At 40.9% G+C, this 17,926-nt stretch overlaps 1 protein-coding gene across 1 annotated transcript in view; it reads right to left on the bottom strand.

Annotated features, from left to right (window-relative positions):
• The window catches only part of LOC117816019 (synaptotagmin-2-like), a 44,141-nt gene extending 26,604 nt beyond the window's left edge, over positions 1–17,537 (bottom strand). The window contains 2 exon segments of the mRNA XM_034688080.1: positions 13,566–13,617; positions 17,460–17,537. The gene's annotated coding sequence lies outside the window, so the exon portion shown is untranslated.
• Positions 17,538–17,926: the final 389 nt, after the last annotated feature.

Genomic DNA, 17,926 nt, shown 5'->3' with positions numbered 1-17,926 from the left:
GCAGAAGTATAAATCAGCCTTAAGGCTGTTTTCGAAACCGTCTGATACATACAACCTATGAATGTAGTATGCTGTATGCACACTGCATACTGCATACTGCATACTGCGTTTGATGGTAGTATGTAGTATGACTGTTCTGTTCGATCTGTTCTGCAGTATACTAGGACAGGCATTGCCGGATTTCCAGTTTTGGAAAGTGAAACGACAAAGCTGATCGTGAAACTACTTCTTTAGCATCACTTATGATTTAAAATGTTAAGAAGTGGTTTACATGGAATTTAATAATTTTCACAGCACCTTATAAATGAGTGTTAAAAAAAAAGAAAAAAGAAAAAGCAGAACGTTTGCGCTGTGCATTGTGGGAAACAGGACACGAGGGAGACTGGTCCAATGCATACTGTGAAATTTTCCTGAATCAGTACGACATCCGGGTAGTTTTGGCATACTGCAGATTTTGCTCTTGGTCACATACTGCATACTGAATTTTGGCCAAATCAGTAAGTACTGCTAGTATAGCAACCCGCTTGAAGCCGACACTTTTACAGCTCCCCCTGGTGGTTTGCTACAGTATAGGTTTTAAAGCCTGCCTCCTCCATGTTAACAGATGGAACATGTATCAATCTAGAAAAATTAAGATATACATCAAATATATTATTTTCAAGAATGCTTTCTGTCAAAGCAGTTCATTCCTATTATGCTGATTTATGTGCAAGTGTTAAAGTGCACATTCAGTTTAGTTTTGATAAGTTATTTGATGTTAAAAAGATGATTGATTGACAGCTTTGTTGATTTGTTGTTATGCAGTCTCCTGCAGCACTTTTTACTGGATTAACAGAATAGAAGAGGAACTGCATGGGAAAACATGACTAACACAGATGCCGAGGTCAGACTATACTAATGATTATAAGCCAGTCTGGCAAACATGGGGTTTTGGGACCAGTCTGCCCCCAGAATCAATCATCTTGTCCCGTGTAGTGTGTCCTAGTGAACAACAATCAAGGTCGTCTGGGACACTTCATGACCCCGACAGAAAGTCTAGCATGTTTAATCTTCTTTCTGCCTTTACAATGTTTTCTAGCACATCAGTGAGGTTGACCGATGCAAGTATAGAGTGCTCTGCGCGTGGTAAAGTTATGAGTGTAAACAAAAGAGAAGCGACACAAGAATGATGACGTTGGTGCTGGGTGATGGGACAACGAGACAGGCACTGGGCAGTTGAAACAAATTATTACATGCAAGATGCAAGATTCAGCTGGTCAACCATGGAGGTAAAAAGCTATGTCAAAGGCCTCTTCATATCTGATTTAGAGCATCAACTTTTCAGTGCAGTTGAAGTTTTGAATGTCTCCATTAATTTATCTATTGCAATACTTCAAATATTTCAATACTGCTGAAGATCAGGCTGATGAAGGGGCTGAAAACAACACCAGGGCTGTCCCAGTTTTCTCAGGGGGCAAGACATTTCATCCATAAATATTTAAAGCATCAGTTCAGACTGTGATTTGCACCAACATCTTTACTTTGGATAGTTGAAAGAACACAGATCATTACATAACTTTAACCATGCCTCTGTTCTCTTTATGTGTCCCAGTAAACCATGACAGTGCTACAGCGAGCCAGCTACACAAAAGCTTCAGCTGAGGCAGCAGAATTAAATTTAGACATCATAATTGAATTATTTACACCTGTGCTTTTCTTTCTGAGGCGTTTAAAGATGGTCTATGATCCAGTGTATGTGGTTAGTGCTCAGTCATATACAATCACTTTTTCTGCAATGATACAAAGAAAAGCGAAACCAAACCATTTGAGATTTAGAAGGGTTATTAAGGAAAGCAAGGCATGAATGCAGAGTATTTGATGTGAATGTGTTGAAATGAAAAGAGAGAGAGCAGAATGGGCGAATAGTTTGGGTTTTAAATGGTCCAGTCTGGAGGCTGTGGCTAACTGGGTGAGATATACAGCTAACAAAACCCTTTAGTTCAGCCATCTCCCTTTGAACTCTACCATGGAGAAAAGGTTGCCATTCCAAACCAAAGCAAGAGAGATGAACTTTTTAAAGTATCCACACACACACACACAAATACAAATGGGTCTCTTAGAGATACTTTGGATTCAAGCGGCAACCTCTGGCTGCGAGAATTGAAGCCAATGCGGAAGTGTTAAAAACTGCAGTTCATCGAGTGTCCACTTTAGGCTAGCTCTGGAAGTACCGGAAACCATGTAGACACAAATTCAAAAAAGACAATCTTTATAGCAGATATAAACACAAGTGTAGTCTGGATAGCTCATATCTCTATTAGCACACACTGAAGGGAAGGTGATTTTCTTCATAACGAGGCAATTTCAAAGATATTGAAATTACGAGTTTTCCATTACGAGAGGCACAGCTGACTTTACTGACGGGCGGGAACACTGTAGCTGTTGGCTAGGAGGCTCAAAGCCCGCCTCATATCTCACACTGTGTTTGGTTAAGTTCAGCATTTCCAATATGGCTCCCGCCGAAGATTGGCCTCAAAACAGCGCTTCAGAAACAGATGGGTGACGTCACAGATTCTACATGCATTCTTTATACAGTCTATGGTTAGATGACGACAATCATCACTTAAACTAAAGGTCTGTAAACCTGGTCACTGTGAAACAGTACAAAACACATTAGGCTACAGTGTATTTCCAAACTGACATTATGAAACGAATGGAAAACAATTCTACTCACTAGGGTATAAACAACAAAAGCAATGAAAGGCATTATATGTTTTGACTAAATTTCCCCTGTGACATCATTATTGTACGTTAGCTTAAAGGAAAAATACTGCAACCATTATAACGCCCACAAATATCTCTCTGTGGTCGTCAAATCATCAAAAAACTGGACTTAAAGGCTGGGAAGATAAGCAGATAAAAGAAAGTCAACAATTTGATACTCTCTGATGATTTGTCTTCATACTTACACGCTACAGAAACCAAAACAAGGCACTTTGGGGGCATTTTTGCAGTTTAGCGTATAAATTGCTCTATGTTGAATCAACTGTAACCCATCAAAATCATTAGATGAATTGCTTCTCTGGAGTTCATGGTGCAATATGTTCCTTCTTGCTTCAAACAGATTCTACAAGGCTTATCACTCAAAGAATCTTTTCCACTTTTGTCCTTTAAGGTTTCTTCGATTTGACCAACACTTGGATATTAGGCACTAAAACACCTTGTACCTTTTCTTCTTGCACAAACATACACATATGCACGTCCAAACGAACTCTAAACACTATTTTTTTCTTTCTCATGGTGCTGAAAATAGCCTGACCGACTCGCACGAGATATTGGTGCATTTAGGAGTGAGCATCAGGCCGGTAGAGAGTGACATTTAGAAACATACAAGAAGGAGGAGGAGGAGGAGGAGGAGGAGGGAGTAGGAGGAGGAGGGAATGCATTCCCCTAACAGTGACGGATGTGTTGCCTTACTGCACCGATCTGGGGCAACATGGCGGAGAAACACTGAGTAAAGAGCAGCCAGCAGGGACACAAGTTCGGTCTGTAATTATCTGATCTTTTTGCAACGACTTCCCATATTTTCTCCTCTTTTCCTCCGGCCTCAGAACCATCAGATTTTATTGAAGAGGCTGGCTAATTAAACAGCGAGCACTCACTTTCTTACAATCCTCCGTGCCTTATTAAAACAGACATAAAGTGAAGTGGATATAAAAACTTTGAGGCTGTATAATTTAAGTCTCTAAGGTCCAAAGAACAGCGATGAATACAAGAAGCAGATACGTCACTCTGGGCATCTCCGGCTCTCTGCTCCAGCAAATTTCTAAATCTGTCAGGGCTTGGTGCTGGGAGAGGAGAAGACAAATTGGCATCATGAAGAGAGTCCTTTATCAGCAGATCCTGGGAAACAGCTCTGTTTGCTGCATCAAGCCTCAAACAAAGAGGACAGATCTGTTTTTTTCTGTCGTTTTAGTCAAGAAATTAGACTTTAGTTAAAAAACGAATTATATCTTATGTTGTTATTTTCTAATTTCAGGCCTCTGCATTCATCATCTTAAGGTGTGGGACTCACAATGACCAGCTGAGGGCACTAGAGATCCAGTCTTTAACATACAGAGGTTACCATTATCAGTACAGTGGCTCTGCATTCTTGTGGGAGGTTTCATGCACATTGCAGCACACGAAAGAAAGTCATCCCTACAGCTGGGGTTCTCAAAGTGGGTGGTCGTGAGTCAGTAGTGGGGGGCCACAAGATTTCTTCAAGAAAGCGTCTTTATTTTTTTTAGTAATCTGAAATTTCATATTTTACCCATTATTGTTAATATATCAACAAAACCAGTAATTATATTTACAATAGAACCTTGCAAACACAATTTTTCTCATTAGTTTTCTGCTTTTCTTTGTTGCCAGATGACTACTCAGGTTAGGGTTAGAGTTAACAATAAGTATAAAGCAACATTTAATCACTTTGAGGGACAGTTGGGGTCGCAAGTCTTTTGGGGGGTCGTGGGCCGAAAACTTTGGATACCCCTGCCCTGCATTCAAGATGGTATCTGTTGATGCACTTTATTAGTGTCAACAAGATTCCTCTTATCAGGAGGAGAGGGAACTTGAGTTTGAGAACAGTACACTGAAGTCAAACTTCCTTTTTTCTTCTGTTCCTTGGTGTTTACATTTATGCTACTTGAATTATCTACCAGCATAGACACATTTAGAAGGACATACTGTTTTCTTACTGCACTGATTACTTTGAGCTCTGTTGAATCCTTTGTAATGTGCTGGGCTGGAAAGTCCATCGCAGGCGTTGAAGGATTTGGATTAAAAAAAAAAATAGAATAAAATAAATTGAGATCATATTATCTTGGGTATATAACTGACTTCACATGAGATAAAAACTTTCAAAATACACAGAAGGCTGATTTAGCTGTGTTGTAACAAACGTATACAAAATCTACAGACATCACAGTAACCCACGCATCCAAATGAAAGTCACCACAAGAAGCATTTCTGGATTTACACAATATTTTGAAGCACTCCTAGGGTTAAATATTGTGACACGGATTCACTTTTAGTTAGTTGGGGAATGACAACAACAGCTAGCTAGCTAGCAGCTACCTGCTAGCTGAAGACATGATAGAAGTAGCTTACTTTCTGCTAAAACACTAACACCACAATCATTACAGCTCAGAGAGTTATCTTCATTTGATTCATAATCCTGCCTCTGTGGCAACACAGTTTCTCTACAAGGCTGACATCCACATTGCTGGAGTTAGCAGTCTGCATTGTTGCCACCGACACTAAATGTCCTTCCTGGTTCTGGGTGATAGCAAAAGTAAGTAAAGCCTTCATTAATCACCTGGTTAGGTTAACTTAAAAAACTAGGAGAGTAAGGACGGAATCAGTTTGTTGTTACTCACAGACAGGAAACTGTTGGGGTATGAAATGCTCACGTCGTCCTACACATGCTAGCAGATTTACAAAAATACAACCTAACGGATGAAAATACAACAATACAACCTAACTGATCAAATTGCGCATAAAGTTGCAAAACACGCAGTCTAGCAGACCAAGCACGCGCCCCATTTAAAGAGGCTGTAGTCCCCATCGCAGTGGTCGCAGGTTCAATTCCCGGCCTCTACTGTTTGTTGCATGTCTTCCCCCATTCTCCACTCCCCACATTTCCTGTCTCATTCCAGCTTTCCTATACAACAAATGCCCAGAAACATAACTTTAGAAAGTTGCAGTCATGGAAAATATGATTGTAGTTTTTGTACTAATATTAAAAATGTAATTTAGATTGATGTGTGTATATTTTCACATGTTTACACCTGATCAGATGCAGCTGCTTTGTGCAAATGTAATCAATACTTCTTCCACCAATGAACCACAAAACCCCAAAGGCAGATAGGGCTGTGGTTTAATTGGTTTCCACCAAATATAACATGTGATTATTCTCTTTTATCCCCTCACAATTATACCCAGATTTTAGCTTATTTGAGTCACAGTATATGGACAGATACACCCACACACATACAGCACACACACCCAGCTCCTGTTTATTCTGGTTTTTAAATATATGAATTCACCCAGCTCTGGAGTTGATCTGCTGAAAAGTATTGATCCTCCTCTCATGAGACTGCAGAGGTGGGGCACGCTGTAGTCTTGACTGAGGTAAGTAGCACACAAGTGCACTATAGTAATATACAATGTTACCATAATAGTAAACACATAAATTATTCCTCTAATGTGAGATAATATTATACATTCTCTATCTGTCTGCAGAGCGGTGTGCAGTAGATTTATAACAGCTTCTTTTGCTGCATGGAGATGCTGATGATAACGATGATTAAAGTGAATCAAAGCAGGAAAGTTACGGACCATAGAAACGGACACAGAGCTGATACTGTTCACACTAAAGAGTCAAGACAGTGACAGTTATAAATTTGTTTGATCTGCATCTCAGATAATACGAGGAGTCATGTGATCGAATGTTTACACAAATATTGAGTATTATCACTTCAGCGGTCAGATATTGACATCAAACTCTTGAGAAGTAAAAAAAAAAGATATTTTCTCGATTGAACTTAAATAATAATTAAAATGATCAATTCACTTGCTGATTGTTTTCTTGATAAATCACTCAACTGTTTGGTCCACAAGTTGTCAGACATAAAATGTTCAAAGTACTGAGCCTCACGTGAAATTTGCAAATATCATGCTTGAATTTGAGAGGTCTAAACAAAACAAAAAAAATCACTTTTAATGATATTGAATGAAGAAAAATCAAGATGTAGGACAAACAGTTTGAGATAAATTGGTAATTGTATTTTTTACTTGAAATTATCTAATTGTTTAGTTATCCTAAAAGTTGCTGGTTGATTTTTGGCGATGTTGAAATCAATTTACCATCAGACTGCTGCAGACTTCATTCTTTTTAAATCTTTCTTGGCTCCGTCACTCCCCCCCATGACTTATTGTGTTTTCCATCTAACTTCATTATCTCCTCTGTTAGTTACAGAGCAGATATGATCAGGGGAGGATGGGTCCTATTTGACCACAGTGGCACAACTAGAGCACTGATTTATGAAGAGGCAGAGGTGTGACCAGAAAGGTGCACAGGGGGTGCACAGGGCACTTTGAAATCTGATTGGTCACCACGGATGCCCACCAAAATTCCTAAACTATGATGGGATGCTCTGCAGTTTTATAGGCTGGACTAATGTTAAAATCAACTATTTGCACTAAGTTGCAACACATTGCTGGTAGCTTTCTTTGCTATTAAATGTAGAACATTGTCCTTTTGTGGTACTTTAAACTGTAGAGAAACAGCTTTCACATTTATGTAGAAGAAGTGTGTAGAAGAGGAATCAATCCAAAAACGGCATTGACTTTCTTTATACTAATGTTAAAAACACATTTATTGGCAACACAGGGTACAGACACATTGCCACTACATGTATTTTTCATTGTTGTTGTGCAGGAGTTTGCTTTAAATTGTAACTTTGGACAAACATCTATCTTATTTTGTTTAGAATTGTTTAGAATGAAGGAAATACATTTTACATACACAACTCTGTAGCATTACTTTTTCAAGTTAAAAAAAAAATACACAGGAATAAAACATCTGTATGATACTTAAATATCATATTCAAAAAAAAAAAAAAATTAGTGGATACAGTATGAGTAAATGATGTTCACCGCATACGTCCACCACAGTCAATAATGCCTGGACAAGCTCCTGTACTAGGGTGGCATTGGGTTTGTGGGCACACACACACACATCTCTGTATCATCTATTCTAATATCTACAAACATCAAAGAATGGAAAAAAGTTATATTCCTAGGTCTATATTTCTTTTTATTTGAAGAGGTAGTTCAGAATGTTAACATGCTAGCTTTTTTAGGCAGCTGTAGCTTAGTCCATAGCTATATAGCCATAGCTTCGCTTGGCAATCGGCGGGTCGCCGGTTCGAGTCCCAGGATGGACAAAGTTTGGCAAGTGGACTGGTGGCTGGAGAGGTGCTGGTTCATTTGCCTGGGCACTACCGAGGTGCCCTTGAGCAAGGCACCGAACCCCCAACTGCTTGGGGTGTGCTGGTTGATAGAAGCATCCTCACTCTGACATCTCTCCCTAAGTGCATGTTCACTGCATGTTTGTGCAGAACAAAATGTATGTGTGTATGTACACCAAACTGTGTGTGTAGCGTGACCAAAAAATAACACAAGTGGAAAAATTGAATTTCCCCCTTGGGGATTAATAAAGTACCATTCCTCTTTCCTCTTAACATGTAAATCTTCAACATCACAGTATAAGGTAGTAATAAAAGCATCAAAATCCCCCCAAAAGCTACAGTCAGGTCCCTCCTCTGACTTAGAGGTGGCCTCTATTTGGCGATTGCATTTCAAGATGGGCCCATGCCACCCCTGGGCACTTCTCTGGATCTGCTCCTGCGTTTGACCTGCTGAAGCTCCTATCTTTCCTCACAGAAAGCCTCTGATGGTCTCGTATCAACATCTGTTGTAATTATCTCTATAAATCATCCACTAAATGCTCCGTCTTTGCCAGCATCTGACAGCAGATTGATTACAGTTGAAGTAAAAAGAGCTAGAGGTCCACTTTCTCTGGCTTTTAATGATACTCATCTCTTCCAGGCAGGTTAAACAAATCTAGTGTGTCCTCAGGCTGACGAGTGTTGTGCTGATGGTTTCTATCCAACAGAAAACGCACTGCAGCACCAGCAGACATCCGCTCAGCAACTTTCAGAGGGATGTCTAAAGTCCTCAACACATCTCCCCTGACATCCCTGTGATGGATGTCAAAATGTCTCTCAACACAAACGCATCACGAGGCGTCATTATGTGAACTCGGATCACACTTTGTACACTGTAGTATTAGTGGGTGCAGAGTACAAATTGAAAACATCAACTGTGCGCTCTGTGTCCATCGATGCACCTGACAGCCCGTGAAAGAAGAGCTTAGTTTAGTGAGGACGGGATTATAGGCTGCACCACAGAATCCCATTTCATGAACCATCAAGCAGCAGAAGTCCTCCAGGCGTGCTCACTTCTCCTCAGGAGGGGCTTTAATGTGGAAACTTAAAGGAGCTCAAAGAGGCCTCCATACAACTGAAAGAACGTCTATGAAATATTTAAACACAGTCAGGGTAAATGCAGGTTGAAAGACTGTCCCCTGCTGGTGAAAAGCTTGCATCTCCTGCTTGAATGTAGGCAGTTTTGAGTGATGTAATCTACACACTCCTTTGCTGCTTGTTCTGACTGGAACTACAGGGGACAAATTATATCAAAGTGAACTCCACATGAAGATACAAATGCAAACCCCGTTATAAGGAAGAAATGGTGAGGAAAGTATTCCAGAATGTCAGTTTTGCACACGCTATGTGCCTTTACTGATACTGTATTCAGATTTCAAACACTTGCAAATATTCCCACTATGAGGTAATGATACATCCATGAGGCTTCTATCAGTCAGTACCATTACTGATTCAATTGAGTAGACTGAATATAAGACTGCATAAAAGGCAGAAAAGTCACTGTGAGACTACACATCGATTTATGGATTGCCCTCCTGAAGCCTCAAGTCTGGCATTGTGCCCTTCACCAAGCTGGTTCCTTGGAGCCAGAAGTGACCACTTTTCGGCTGGAGGGAAACAGTGGGTTGGAAATTGCTTAGTTAAAAAAGTTGTATCATCTTTATCCAAGGCTAATACATCAGGATGTCTTGTAAGACAGTCACCACAGCCACAGAATCAATCTGTTTGTGATGTTAGCTGACATTAGCTGACATTAGCTGACATGATGGGTTTGGACTCAAAAGGCTGACCCTGTGATTCCACAGGAAGCTCTTGCACTGTATTCAGCCTGTGCCCCCTAGAGCTGATTCAAACCCACGAGCTAAACCCACTCTAAGTCAATGATCATGTTTCTACAGGAAGTACCATGACACGTTCCATAAGTGTCTCCTCTCTGCTCCACAAAAAGTAACTTAACTCAGTAACTTTGTTTTGCCTTTAGTGATAGGACAGCTTGAGAGAGACAGAAAACTAGGGGAGTAGAGAGTGGGGGAAGACCAAGCAAATTGTCACAGCCGGGAGTCGAAACTGGCAACCTCTGTGACGAGGACTATAGCCTCTGTCGTCTGTCTATTTATTTTAAACTTTATCTTAGTAGTTAACAGCATCAGGATGTAGCACACAATATTGTTCATAAAACAAACTTCTTGATTCTGCTGTAACATTGGGGTGCTGTTGAGATTTACTCACTTTTGCAGCAAGCTTCAAGTGGCCACTCCAAGAAGTGCAGTTTTTGGAAAAAGCTAAGCTATAAACCTGCTAGTTGTGCTAGCTCATCTGTGCATCTGCACAAATTTGGTTTGAGCTAAACGCTAAAGTCAAGAAAACCATCAAGGGGATTATGCTTAAATGATTGTGTTAAAAATGGTGATGTGCATACGCTGTCCATTATTGTAGTTTATTAACTTTCTTACTAATCTTCTGACTGTGTTAAATACTAGATTCTGATTGGTCAAAACCCCTTGACAACAGTAATTCATTCTGAATAGCAAGAGCAACACTAGAAACAACCAGATCACACACGTCATATCAAATCAAGCACCGGAGAAATGTTCCAACACATTTTACTTCTGCTTGTTGACATGCAAAATCATCAGTGTCCGTTAGCATGCTAAATTCTAGGCTAAACAACATAGACATTTTAATGTTGGATCCGGTCCTTCAAACCAGGCAACGACAGCAGAGCTGATGAGTGCATCTACAAGTTACTGATCACTACAAAGAAAATTAAACCAAGAGCGATAGTGATAATAGCGCTAGTGTTAAAAGTTGTGATATTCTTTATCTTTATTTTTAAAGGTGTGTCAACTGGAAAGCTCTCAAGAAAGTGAGCTGAATGAGGACTAAAGTTAATATTTATATTCTTGGAGAAGACGCACTCACCTTGTCCAACAAAGAAAATGTTAAATTTAATGTGAATCATAACAAATGAGCAGGCTAATGTTTGACTGTTATTTAAAATGTTCACATTGACGTGACTAATTAAAACAAAAACGCAGGCCAGACATATTCCTGCATTAGTCCTGTTCCCCTTGTCAAGCATAACCTTCAATGGTACTGTTCAGTTAAATGATTATTGTATTAGCATGCTGATGTTTTAATGTTACTGTAAATTGAAATGTTAAATTTGATGTTCGCTGGTGCTGCAAGAATGCGGATTAGAATCTGTTGTGAGCTCTCCAACTGTGGAATCAGAGTCTGTACTTACATATCATTTTTAATTTAGTGTAATGGTCTGTAAATCAATATTTGTGTTGATTTGTTTATAACTTTCGTGGATAGCCGGGTAATAAGCAGGATAACTGTGAATTGATTCGGATTGTGGTCTTGACTCACCCTGACAGGATTCTAATTTACACAACTATCCGTTGCTACATGCTAACATTTGCTTATAAGCAGTAAACACATACTGCAGTGGAGTCAAATGGGAATGTTAATGCGTAACTGATGACTAATTCTTCTTTTGTGGTACCATGCGTGTCGGTGCAACATTTCTTAGCAGTCATCCGGTTCGTGTTTGTCTTGTTTTCAGTTCGGAGCAAAGCCTTGGAACGACCCAGGTGTCTTACCGTGTCTACAGCATTCGTACAGCCTCACACCACTAGCATTACTAAAACACACATGTGGGAGTGGGAGGCATTCATCGTGGAAACAGATGACTGTAGCTCTGCTAAAGACAGTCTCATCTAAAAAACTGTAATGCTGACTTCATCAGTAGACTCCAAGCACAGACTGCAACACTGTGCAGCATGATTTATCCTCTCAGTGTGTCTTGCTTACAGCAAATTCAGCAAGAAGAAACAACTTTGGATACAAAATGAGGGAGCGAGAGGGAGAGAGAGAGAATCTTTGATACAGTTTTAATATGCTTCATCTGATTGCATTAAGTTGTAGTATTTCCTGAAAATGCTCCCTCTCTGGTGATTAGAAACATCAGTAATGGCATTCGAAGTGTACACTGAAGTTATGATCTTCAAGGATGAACATCTACAGTACAGTCTTTACATTAACTACTCAACACAAACATATCACTTCAGACCTCTTTGACACTAATGCAGCACAAACTGCACCACAGCAGGTGCATACAGCCTTATGTAGGACTGAGAGGCTGCATGAGTCAGTATGAGTGTATCTGTGTGTAAGTACAGACATACTGCAGCTACACACCCCTCGATTCACCTCTGCTGATGCCAAAAGGAAGTCCTCATTTGGCTCACACACTCAGGAGTGTCCCCGTCATGTACTCAAAACATCCCGAGGGACTAAAGAACTCACTGCATCGCCTGATCTGCTCACACCACTGCATCATAATCAGCACAGGGGCATACAGGAGTATTAATACCTTAATGTGAGACTGAAAACACATACTTGGGATCAATAAGAGATGATTTCACAAGAGAGAAGTGTGAGAGGCACAAAAATGAGAGAATGAGATGCAAAAATGACTGAAAAAAAAACTAATTCAAGCACAAGTGTAATCAGTGTCCATTAGAGGCCAATGCGCAACATTAAAATGCAGGTTAATGAGACAACCAGCGTCCAATACAGCCAGTTCAGGAGGTATTCCACTGAAATTCTACAAAATAAAGGTTTTTAATGCTTTTATATATTTACTAGTCTAACCTTTATTTAGGCTACACAGTTTCCCATAAATACAGTGAGCTCTGCAGACTCTTACGTGGACCCTTAACTCCTGCTAGCTCAGCAGATTTGACTTTGCACGCACACACACACACACACACACACATACACACACACACACACGCGCGCGCGCACACACACACACACACACACACACACACACACACACACACACACACACACTCCCTCAGAGCTTTTACTGTATGACAGTGAGCTGACTCTCATCATCCATTTAAAGACTGACACACTGTGAAGAAAACGCCTCAGAGAGAAAATACTGACGAAGAGACGTGAGAATTAGTTCAATTTCAGCTTAAATCAACTTGATAGTATTGATTTCCATTCATGTTTAAGAAGATATAAATCTCATGTATAAATAAAATAATGTATCTTTCACTTTTAATCAGTTTCTTCTTTTCTAAATCACAAGCAACCTTTAAAATCTGCGTTACTCTTCTTTTTTCCACAGTGGAAGAAATCCCCATCTCAGGTTCCACCCTCACACACACACGTTTATGTTTGCTATGTAACATTATACTGCAGCACTACGCACCAGCCATGAGGACTCACCTGCATGCTGTAAAAGTTCATCTCTGTCAAATTTGCGTTTACTTTAAGACTCTCTGCATTAAAAGAAGAGGCGGCTGGCTAACACTGTCTGCTCTAATTACCCCAGAGCCATTTATTCTCTCTTTCTCTCTCTCTGCAGAGTTTTTTTTCCTCTCCTCTCCTCTCATTCAGATGGAACAGTGTAATGAGGCTAGGTGCCTCTGTGACAAGCCGGCACGCAGAACAGACCCATTATCTGATGAAGCAGTTGAGGACGGCAGGAGAGGAGGAAATGCTGCTTACCTCGGACGGAGATGTGCTGCCTCCTGAACAAGGAGTGGACGCAGAGAAGAGCCTCAGGAAGAAGAGAAGAAGAAAGATGTTTTAAAAATCTGCACTTTGGTTCATCCCACTTTTAAAAGACATCTCAGTGCTGGTGTAAGTCCCAGTTTCACCTGTCCAAGAAGCAAACAAGACTTCCCCTGATGCTGCAGAGGTGTGTTCAGATCAAAGAAACACTCTCACAGATTAACATTATTCTACACAGTGAAATCAGCACAAGCATCAGAGCCGGTGCAGTTCCTCTGCTGTATTTCCCGGCACTGTTCTATCATTGGCTTAGGAGTGACTCAATAAAAACCTTCCTTGTCATCAATTGGGTATGAGAGGGAGGGGGGTAGTTTTCTGTGGCGCACTAACAACACCGCTCCTCCTCCACCTCCTCTTTCCTTTCTTGCTCTATCACTTTTCCCCTCAGCACAGGGAGGCAGGGAGTGCTGAGCTTTGAGAATTAGGCGCAGGAGGAAAAAGGAGGAAGAGAGGGAGCTGGAGAGGAAGGGAAGGGAAAGGAAGGGAGGGAGGGCGGAGCGAGAGAGCAGGGGGAATCGATGAGTGGAGAGGTGAAGATGGTAACCAGCAGTCTGCAGTGGCTCTCACAGAGCTCGGTTTTAGTTCCTGTGCCTCTCTGCTGCAGGAACTCTGCAGGAACCTGAGTGTGCAGTGAGGTGTGAGGACCAGAGAGGATAGAAGGAGGGAGGAGGAGGAGAGGGGAGGATGGGTGAGGGGGTGTTACCGGTCTGCTCGGGCTGGTTTTGCTGCAGTATAGTCAGAACACAGATGGGAAGTTGTTGTTTTTTTCTTTTTTTTTCTTTACAGCAGCAGTTGATGTGAAGCAGCAGCAGATTCAGCAGCGGCAGCAGCAGCAGCATAAAAAAGGAAACCAGTTCCTCCTGTTCTTGTTTACAGGCGTCTAACATGCAACTCCTGAATAATTTAGAAGAGAGCAGAAGGTGGGATACTCTGCAGGAGTGACAGATCTCTGCTGCTGCCTCATTAAGGAGATTATAGAGTCAGCTAATTAAACATCAAATGTAAAAGTCAAGCGGTATGTTGTAGAGGGGCATCAAACCTAACATGATGCTGCCCGCTGATTAAACAGGCAGCTCAATGTCTTACCATGTATTCATGTTTTATGCGCCTCAGAATTAGCCTTAGCTGCAGCCTCCTCTGTTTTATTATCTGCAAAATAAAAGACAAAAAGAGGAACTCAAATAAAATGTCTGAAAATGTGCTGCTGCTGCTTTTGATGCCCTTTCCACTCAACAAATAAGCTCCTCACATTTAATTAAATTGACTTAATGAAGTCTCGTTCTGCCATCTGAAATCAATAGACGGCCTCACTTTCTATACTGGACAGCCGAGGAGAGCTGCCTCACATCACCACTGCAGCTTTCTCAATGGAAATCTATTCTGGTTTGTAAAATCTTGTGTGTTTTTTTTTTATGGAGATGTGAGGCAGTGTGCCATAAACAAAACATAATCCTCTTAAACTAACGATTAAGATAAGCAGATAAAAGATCTCAGGGTTGTTATTCAGCAGGAAGATGGTTTGGACTTTTGAGTGGGATGAGAAAAAAGCCATTGAACTCAAGAGGAAACCTACTGGACACAGAAATGACGCCAATGTGGAAGTACCAAAAACTGCAGTTCCTCAAGTGGCCACAAGAGGATGGCTCCAAAAGTGAGTCAATCCCCATTTGGCCGCATGTTAAAAGGCTCAAATTTACAGCAGTATTAAACATGTCTACAGCTATGTTTTCTATTAATTTTACATGTATGGTGTCTGAATGTATATACTCACCAAAAGGTACAGTGTGTAGTATTCAGCATTATTGGCGAGGCAGATGGCTGTCTAACATGAGTCTGGTTCTGCTCAAGGTTTCGGCCTGTTAAAAGGAAGTGTTTCCTCGCCGCTGTAACTAGCTAAATGCTGTGAGGTGCAATGCTCATGGTGGATTAAGATAAGATCAGGCTGATTCTTATCCTGTCTTGATGTTGGGTCTTTGTTAATAACTTAACATAGAGTACGGTCTAGACCTGCTCTGCTTGTAAAAGCGTCTTGAGATAACATTTTTTATGATTTGGTGCTATACAAATAAATATTGATTGATTGATTGATTGATTGATTGATTGATTGATTGATTGATTGATTTAGTAGAACAGGCTTGGTAGCAATGTAAGATTCCAAGGTGTGTTTAAATTAGTGCCTAAATATGTTGTTTTCGTTGACTTAGAATGAAACTTTTATATCTATATAAGGATCGGGTCCACTTCCACTGAGGCCGCCATCTTGCATCACCATGTTTCTACCATAGACTGTATATAAAATGGACGTCATCTCGCTCGGCTCGAAGTGAGGCTGCCACAAAAACTGCTCCCCCTGGTGGCTGGCTGCAGTACAGGTCAAAAACTCTGTCTCTCGCATTCATTTTAATGGGGCTGAAGTCAAACTTTAAAAATGTAATACACATCGTACAAATGTTTCTCACATCCATATGCTGTGATGATATGTAGGTATTATTTGACTGTTTTGTGTTCAAGGCCTCTTTTTTCTGAAAAGTTTATTTTTGGTTAGTTATTAGAGGTTAGAAAATTGGGTTTTACATCCGGGTTTGCTTTGATTGACAGCTGCTGTAGAGAGAAACTCTGTAGGTCCTCGGGACGGTATGCTGTAGGGCGGAGCTTGTTACCGTGGAAACACACAAATTCCCTACTGCACAGACTGGTTGCAGAAAATGTACAAGATGGCAGAGTTCTCGAATGGGACATTTTGGCTTCAAAACCATACAATGGGAAAAGGCGGAGTGACGCTGTCCATTATACAGTCTATGGTTTCTACAGGTCACCTCTGGTTCCAGAAAACCAACATGGCGGCAGACCAATGACGAACAACCCTTTAAAAATACAGTCGACACACCAGTAAGAGACGTCACGGTGGCCACGCCCATTATTGATACAGTCCGTGCTTTAACTTTACAAAACAGCATAATTTCTTCATACCACCTCAACTGCCCAAGCCCTAGACAAATCAAGTGTCCTCGAACAGTCCGCCAACTGATTTAACGGTGCAACATTTGTTAATGAAAAGTAACAACAGGACACCGGTGCGGTTGCCAGTTGCACCATTACACTTATTAAACCTTCTGGGAGTGTTGCCAAAACCTCTGCAGCTAAAAGCAGCCAGACTCCCCTTCAAGGTGGATGAACCATTTCATTGCCTTTGGCATTACCCTTGACATAGCAGCCAGGCCGTGTTCAGTGCATTACCAACGATTAGAGCAGCACCAGCAGATGACTCAGGGATGCTGCATCACAAAAGCATCCTGCCTTTTTATGAACCCTCTTTCCTACCAAGCTCATTTGTTTCTGCTTCTGCTGGAAGGCCAGACTGAAGAGTTTTGATAGGCTCTAATTTTTCCGCCACAGGGTATTTTGTGATTGCTTCATGTTGAGCGTATACACTGCAATAGATGAAGCTGAGACACTGAGATAATTCGGCGTTGAGATTAGAGCTGGAATTTGTGCCTGGAGCAGTCTGGTGTCATAAAGGTGAACCTCAGTCTCATGAGAATAAAATATTAAGTGAAATTAGAAAGAAAGAAAAATGGCCATGCTGGCTGCTCAATAAGGGAGTTAAATGTGAATACTGAATACTAAAGTAGGGGAAACCTCCTTATCGGGACACTTTATTGTTCATGCAAACTCACCTCAGTGTATCTTAACTTCAGCCTGTTGTTTAAACATAAAACCAAACATTTGTGTTTGCTCTTTTTAATACGACTTTGTATGTCTGCATTTCCACTAAGTGCAAAACTCAGCAAACTTGTTGCCAGTACTTTAAAGGAAGCTGTAACTCACCTGGAGCTCTCCAAAACGCTGACTTCCTCTCCAGCATGACGCTTTCCTTCCTGACGTGACGCAGGCACACAGCTGGTCCTGGTCCTGTCTGATGAGCCGAGCTAACAATGCAACAGCGCCGCAAGTGGAGAGTGATTGACACGTGTGCTGACAAATCAGATTCGACCTTTCATTTTCATTTTTACAGTTTTCCTATTGGTTGAAATAGCAAAAGCCGTGGCAACAATAATGATTGACATATATACAGACAAATCAGTGTTGCAAGCATGCAGCATTGTTTTGGTATATTCCTCGTGGCTTTACTAGCCAGGTCCTTTCTGCGCAAGCGTTGCTTGCACTATTCTGAATACAGTTAATGGTTAAAACCAGGACAGGGATTGACCAAAACTGGGATATGTTAGTGTTTTATGTGGTCACCCCATGCTAAAGTGCTTGCATTGCAAACGCTAACATGATGATGTTAAAAC

This window comes from Notolabrus celidotus, chromosome 1 (assembly GCF_009762535.1).
Source record: "Notolabrus celidotus isolate fNotCel1 chromosome 1, fNotCel1.pri, whole genome shotgun sequence".
NCBI classification, from domain to species: domain Eukaryota; kingdom Metazoa; phylum Chordata; class Actinopteri; order Labriformes; family Labridae; genus Notolabrus; species Notolabrus celidotus.
Note: the sequence above shows the minus strand (reverse complement) of the source record. Positions and strands in the feature narration are given on the sequence as shown.